This window comes from Tasmannia lanceolata, unplaced genomic scaffold, assembly GCF_043159265.1.
Source record: "Tasmannia lanceolata isolate RefF3 unplaced genomic scaffold, GAP_Taslan_0.1 ptg000018l, whole genome shotgun sequence".
Lineage (NCBI taxonomy): Eukaryota > Viridiplantae > Streptophyta > Magnoliopsida > Canellales > Winteraceae > Tasmannia > Tasmannia lanceolata.
The window spans coordinates 9,272,030-9,279,633 of NW_027518695.1; positions in this window are offsets into that span (position 1 = coordinate 9,272,030).

The window sequence follows — 7,604 nt, forward strand, 5'->3', positions numbered from 1 at the left end:
GACCCCCATAGGGCAGTGCAGAGAGAGAGAGGGTTGATTTAAGATATTAGGGGATCGATTTATTACTGACCTGACCAAGAACCTTGATTAATTTTATGAGATAGTTAGGTTTTCTTTTTTCTTTTTTATATAGATAAATTTTCTTTTTTAGGATATTTAATTTGATGCCATTTGTAAAGTATTTACATATACCTAAAGTTTATTATATTAATGTTTTTCAAATATTTTTTCCATGCTTGAAATATTTACATATATATAAATGATGCTATAATATAATATTTGGATTCCATAAATATAGGTTCTTCCTATATAACTTATTTAATAGCCAGAAAGAAAGTAACATTGATAAGGTATTTTTAGCTATAGAGAAACTAGCATTTACATCTAAGATTTTTAATGTGTATGCTATGCATAAATGGACATAGATATATGGAAATTTATATTTATAAGGGTTTAAATAACGAGGGGCTTACCTAATAAGTGCACTCAAATTTTTTCATATGTAGGCTAGATATACGTGGTGTGAATAGAAAAATGCATGCACTTTTAGAAAACTTTTTTAAAAGTCTTCCCAAACATTTTCTAAAGTTTTAGCACTTTTGTCTCCAAATTTATTTATTTTTTTTAAATATGTTCCACATTAATAAGGTCAGTGGCCGAGCCAGGATTTATACATAAAGGAGGGGCACGTTAAGGACGGGCAAAATTGAGTTGGGCCTATTAAGGAGTTTAGCCCAACTCGCCCAACTCAACAGGGGCAGCTGCCCCCCCCCCCCCTGCTACATTGCTTTGCCCCTGAATATGGTGTAGTTTTTTAACTATTGAAGAGAATGATTACAGTAGAAACCAGAGCAAAAATAACATAGGCTTTCCTTGATCCATCATCATTGATACAACTTAATAGACTGGGCTAAACCACTGCTCCAATAAGTGTCATTGCCAGGAAATTTGTTGGTGAGCACATTGTATGCCCAATATGTACGAAAAGTTGCCGCTGAGAAAGACAAGAGACATGAACAACAATCATGATATCTATCTTCCATGTTGAATGTTTTATGTATTTTGCTACCCTATTGACATTGTCTAAATCACATTCGACTGCACATGTATCAAGTTAAAAGAAAAGGAGAGTGAAAGACATTCTAATTCCACGAAGCCTTCTAAGGAGTTGAAAGAAATTAGTGCCAAGCTTAAAAAGATATAGCAAGACGAGTGCGAAGATATTGAATTGAGGACTGTTCGCACTACTTAATTTCGTCGTTTAGATAATGCCATGTTTAAGTTACGGAATGCGAATCACATCGAAACCGTGAGGAAGTTGTAGAAGATTCATATGTCAAAGAGCATGACCAATCGAATTAATCTTAATTGAAAATTGTATGGGCTAAAACTGTATGAACTCAAGAATCTCAGAGAACCCATGACGGTTTTCAATGCGGTTATGAACCAACTTTACAAGATTGATGAAGTGATAGAAGAAGATAAAGCCTCAGTACATCTAGGCAATATTTCCAAACTATATAAAATACTCATGTTATCTTTGCACTTGTACTTTATTTACCATTTTCTGTGTAGATTGTGTATAAGCTCACTGGATATACATTTTTTTTAACACATACATATTCATAGCTTCTTGATTAAGGGTGATCAGAATCCTTTTTTTTACTTGAGAGTTTTGGAATGCTAGTTGCAAATGAAAAGTCTGTAAGGGCCCCGTTTGGATGTAGAGAAGATTTTGATTTGGATTTCTCACATTTGCAGCCCTTTTTGCATTGTAATTTGGATCTGATCAAATTCTTGGATTTTCAAATCAGCAACTAAATGATATTTCCAAATAAGCTGTGCAAGTGCAAATAAGAAATTGGAAATCCACAGATCTTGCAGTTTCTTTCACCTTCTTTGTTTCGTAATCTCTCCCCCTCCAATAGGAAGTGCCCCTTCCCTCTCTCTCCCTCAACATGAGCTGCGAATCTAATCATTTTGGATTCAAAACTCAATTCCAAATCCAAATACAATATATGAGGTATCCCGACGAGCCCTAAATGCATCTTAAACACAGGAACCCGCCCAAAAATGTAAACCACTAGGCAAATAGTAATTTTCAGAATCAATGATGATGATCAATTCTAGGGTGAACTTGTTGATGACAAGTGGACATCTATCTACAATCAAGATCGAGTACAGAACTTGTTGAATGGTCCGATTGGAACAAATAATTATATAAAACCTTTAAAAAAAAATAATCAAAGGTTTAACTAGGGGTGGCAAACCGGTTCGGTTCTCGGTTCTCGGTTCATTTTTTTTCGGTTCTCGGTTCTCGGTTCCATGAACCGTAAGAACCGAACCGAATCGTAGTACACAGTAGGACCGAACCGAACCGGACCGAAAATAATCGGTTCGGTCCGGTTCGGTTCTTCGGTTCTAATGGCTAATTATTAATTATTAATTATAATTTATAAAAACTTTTAATTAAAGTTATAATATAAGTTACTTTCTTATTATAAGAATAGTATTAACTATTACTTATTAATATTATAAGTAATTTATATTATTAAGTATATATATAATAGAATATAAAAATATTATATATATATATTCAAAGTTCGGTTCTTCGGTTCCAGAACCGAACCGAGAACATTAGACCCGGAACCGAACCGAAATTTTTCGGTTCTTCATCAGTGGAACCGAACCGGACCAAAAATATTTTTTTACAGTTCGGTTCCGGTTCGGTTCTTCGGTTCCGGTTCGGTTCTTCGGTTCTGGTTCGGTTCTGGCCACCCCTAGGTTTAACACTAGAGTGATCATCAGACCAAGGTGGGGGCACAAGGGAGCCCTAGAGTGCATGTTAGGAACGAGCCTAACAGCCATAGACTATTTGACAGCCGATATTTCGACGATAATCTTACTAGAATCGAGATTTAATCGATAATAAACGAAACGAGAAAACGGCCGGTAACGAGATTTTCAGTCAAAGCCTGGAAAGTGGAAACAGAAGCAGCTCATCCGTCCGTATCAACCATTTCAGATTTTGAAATCCCGTTCGTTCAGAATCTGAATCTTGATGATGTGTCACTTAACAGATTCTCCAAACAACCGTCATTCGTTCCTTAAAATTCAAACTTTCGCCGTCTATTTAAACGGCGTGTCGCTATCAATGTGCCGGCGATAGACAGCAGAAAGTAGAAACCACGCTCTTCCGTTACCCGGACGCAAACCCACTATTAAAAGCAGTTAAAAAATTCTACGCGCCAAAAAAGAAAAAAATTAAATAGAAGGAAAGAAGTGGTGGGGACGTGTTCTCACCTGCCGAAAGGAACAGAACGGCCCAACACACAGAGGGAAAAAAAGGCAGAAGGGCGGACGTAAAGCAATTTCAAAATTGGATTTGATACAGGTAAAGGAGAGAAGATTTTATGGTATTTTAATCCCCTTGTTTTTTGGGTGCCTTCCACCCCTCTCTTTATTGGGTTTTTGCAAAACAAGTCTGCTTTATTTGCCAAAAACTACTCTTCTGCTTCGACAGTTTCCAAAATAAGTACCACTTTTGTGTGAATTTTTCAAATCTGGTCATGCCATCAGTCTGCGACCAACATACTCATGGTAGCTTTTTTTAACTCACTGAAAAATATCGAAGTGTCCTAACTCCAGAACACGTGAAGGGGCAGAAACTTACCTTGTAAAAATACTGGAATACCCATGACAATAAATAAATAATAAGTTTTTAATCAAGATCAAGGTTGTCAGAGTGGGAATCGAAAGCGGGAATCGAAGGCTCCAAGGAAGAATTCTACTCAAGGTTGCCAGAGCGGGAATCGAAAACGGGAATCAAAGACTCCCAGGAAAGAATCCTGCTTCCTTGATTAGGGCTGGCAATTTCACCCGGAAAAGAGGGGATCCACCCCGCCCCGCCCCGCTTGGGGAGGGATTCCCCGATTTGAGTGGGGAAGGGGAAGAGGATTTAAAAAATTCCCCGGTGCAGGGAAGGGGATGGAGTTCGCCCCGCCCCGCATTAATGCCATTTTTTTAAGTGTTTTTTTTTGGGGGAAAACTACTAGAAACCCCTTGGATCAAAACATATCTACAAGATTCCCCCAAAATTTTCATAATTTCCATTAGTACAGTTTTGTCCCTAAAATAGCTTTTTATGTTTTCTTTTACCCATAATCCATTGGGCATTGTCCCTCATTATATTAGTATATTACCCTTAGAAATCCCTAAAATCTCTCCATCGAACCATCACTGTAAGGCAACATTAAATTCTTTGAAAATCTCTCTCCCCCAAATAAAGGCAACATCTCTTTGATGAGTGATGATATTTTATATGGTGTGCGCTCGTATAGTCCATTTTTTTTCAAAAAGTAATGTATGGGCTACACCATAGGATGATCCAAACCGTCCAATTGATAGGCTACAATTTAAAAATACTTTACAGGCCACACCATAGATCATCCAAACCGTCCATTTGATGGGCCACAACGTAAATAGATTGCGGCCCAAAAATCATTTCCATAGGATGATTGCAACCCTCCGATCTATAGAAAGTACCATAATATGCAATTCCTCTATAGATCAGAGGGTTGGGATTATCCTATGGAAATGATTTTTGGGCCACAACCTATTTACGTTGTGGCCCATCGAATAGACAGTTTGGATTATCCTACAATGTGCCCATCAAGTGGAAGGTTTGGATCATCCTATGCCTATGGTAGTATGGTGTGCCCATCAAATGGACGGTTTGGATCTTCTTATGGTGTGGCACACACAATACTTTTTGGCAAGTGGGATTGGGAATTAGGGATCTGCTAGGGACTATTGATCAATTAAATGAATTTGAGAGCAACCACCTTTGTCCCCATGTTAATAAAATGAATAAGACAAAATCTTAGCCTATGTGGCTACTCTCACATGCAACAGCCAAGCCGCAACATGCCTGAAGTGATTGTCCCTAGCAAATCTTTAGTTTTAAACCTAACATTTAACAAAGTAAAGTGATTGTCCCCGAAAGATGAGGGGCGGGGAAGGGGAGGGGATAGGGAATAGATATTCCCCATGGGGAGGGGAAGGGAAGGGGGAAGGAGTGGGGGACTCCAACATCCGGCCCCGACCCGCCCCGTTGCTATCCCTATCCTTGATCAAGATTCAAGAGTGGGAATATCATTTCTATATGTACTAGTTTTCTTATGTATGGGTGTAAAAATGGGCCCGGCCCATCAATAGGTGGCATGTAAAATTGTGGGGCCCACCATGCGCTTGGGCTTGGGTGGAAATCGTGGGAGGCAAAATTGTGGGCCCCACCCTATACATGGGTTTGATTCGTTTGAATTGAGTTGGTGGGACCCACCCTATCAAAACATATCAGTGTGAACATTAGGAGTATTTTGGACTTTTACGAGGCACTTTTCATATTTACCCATATAAGGAGTCTTTTGTGAGTAAAAAAAATCTACCATGGTTATTTTGGTCACAAATTAATGGCATGACCTTATTTCCAATAGTTTTTTCACACTTGATGACTCTATTTGCAAAGTGCCAAGCTAGAACAGGTTTTTTTTTTTTTTTTTTTTGCAGTTAAAGCAAAGTGGGGGAGACTTCTTTTGCAAAAACACCATCTTGAACATGACAATTCCTTACTTCTAAACATAGAGAAGCGGAGTGGAAATATCAACTCTCTTTTCAAAAAAGAAAAAGAGAAAGCGGGAAAAGCGTTGTGTCCGTGTCTGCCGGCCAGTCGGCACTACCCTCTTCTGCTGGATTTTTTAAAATAAATTTGGTACCCGCCAAAATGAAAAATTTCAACGGTCGTAATCGTGATGTGGACTTCGGAGCTTTTCTCCCGTCGTTCGAAATTCGAACTACTTTCCTCAATATTTCCCGCCCCGGAGTCTATACCCTCGAGAATTATTCAAAAAATAAGGCCACTGTTCAACTGAGGGGCCCTGACACCCCGATTCATCCAGGATCCGAATCTCAATGGGTGGGATATGGTCAGAACCTCTAGGTCTCAATGTTTTTCCAAGTTGGGTACATACACTAGCCTAATTTAGTTGAATGGGACCCACCTAAAGAAAATCTGTCCGAGCGTAGGTAAGTTCGAATTAACATGGTGGTCATAGAATCACCCCCTTTTAAGATAAATTCACCTCTTCTTAAGCCCACAAGCCCACAACTCTCTCTCTCTCTATAGTCTATACACCGTGGCAGGCCGTACGCACCTCAAAACTTTCTTTATCTCTTTCAACATAACTCTTTGGTGGGCCCCCTACTGTATTTTAAAAAAATATGTGCGCCTATATGCGGAGGCATTATAACACATTTAAAAAAATAAATAAAAAACACTTGGGTCCACCTTATTTGAAGATCCAAACTGTTCATTTGATGGGCCACAATGTAAATAGGACTTGCCCATAAAGTATCTCCATACGAGGATCATAGCTCTCTGATCTATAGGCCGAAGGCTCAATATAACAAATCGAAGAGTTAAGATCATCCCACGGGTTATCTATTAAGGATGGGACGATAACCATTTCTATCGCCTAAGAATGTTCTACAAGATCATCTGTCTTGATTTAAACTGTGCCAATTAAAAAGGAAAACTTAAGAATTATTTCTAAGATACAAATGATTGGGCCCACCCATATGACATGAAAATAATCCAAATAGGTCATCTAGTAGACCCTTCACAGAGATCCCTTACATGAAAAATCACTCAAACCAAATTATTCCAAATTACGAAGCGTATAATATAACTTTTTGTTAGTTAAATATACACATTTTGTGCCATTTTTCTAATTATCTTTTGGTTGTCTACAGATCAAATCGCTAGAAATGTTTGAGATGAGCAATTTTTAAGCTATGATCTCGTCATTCTGGGACCCAATGAATCACTAGTTTGATATCAGAATGGCACATGGTGGGCCCAATTGATCACTCTACTAATTTATTTCTCTCTTTTTATTTCAATTTCAAAAGAAATCATGGAAGCTTGTTGGTGTGGGTCTAGCTAGGATTTTGATGGGGTCACAATGTGAATGTGTGTTGCTCTAATTATTTAGGGTTTTGAGTGAAGCTTAAGCTTGCATTATACCTTCCGCACTTTTCATTATACCTTCCACACCTTTTGCTTTTGCCTTTTTAGTAGTGAGGTACAAGAGATAAAAAGAAAAAGCAGAGAAAGGAAGGTCACCTTCTTCCATGCCCTAGCCTTATTTCAGATTTCCTCCTCTTTTTATAATTAGGATTTTGTGGACCCACAAAATAAATTTTAAATTGGGCAACAGTATATTTTCCCCCTTTTATTTCCCTAGCCACCCCCTTTAGTAGTCCTAAATTCACTATTTGGGGAGGTGGCTTGGGGAAGAAACGGGGGCGAATGCCGAATATATCACTTCTCTTTTAGATTTGAAGACTGCCAAATATCTCTAGGAACTCTCCTTTTATGACTGGGATGATCTTGTGGTGGTTATCATGGTCCACAAGAACTTCTTCACTAGTAGGGCTATTTCTCTCCCCACCCCACCCTTTTTTTTTCCTTTTGTTGGGGTACATAAGTTGGAATTGAACTACGACTTCAACGTTGAGATACAAAGCCTCAACCATCGAGCTAC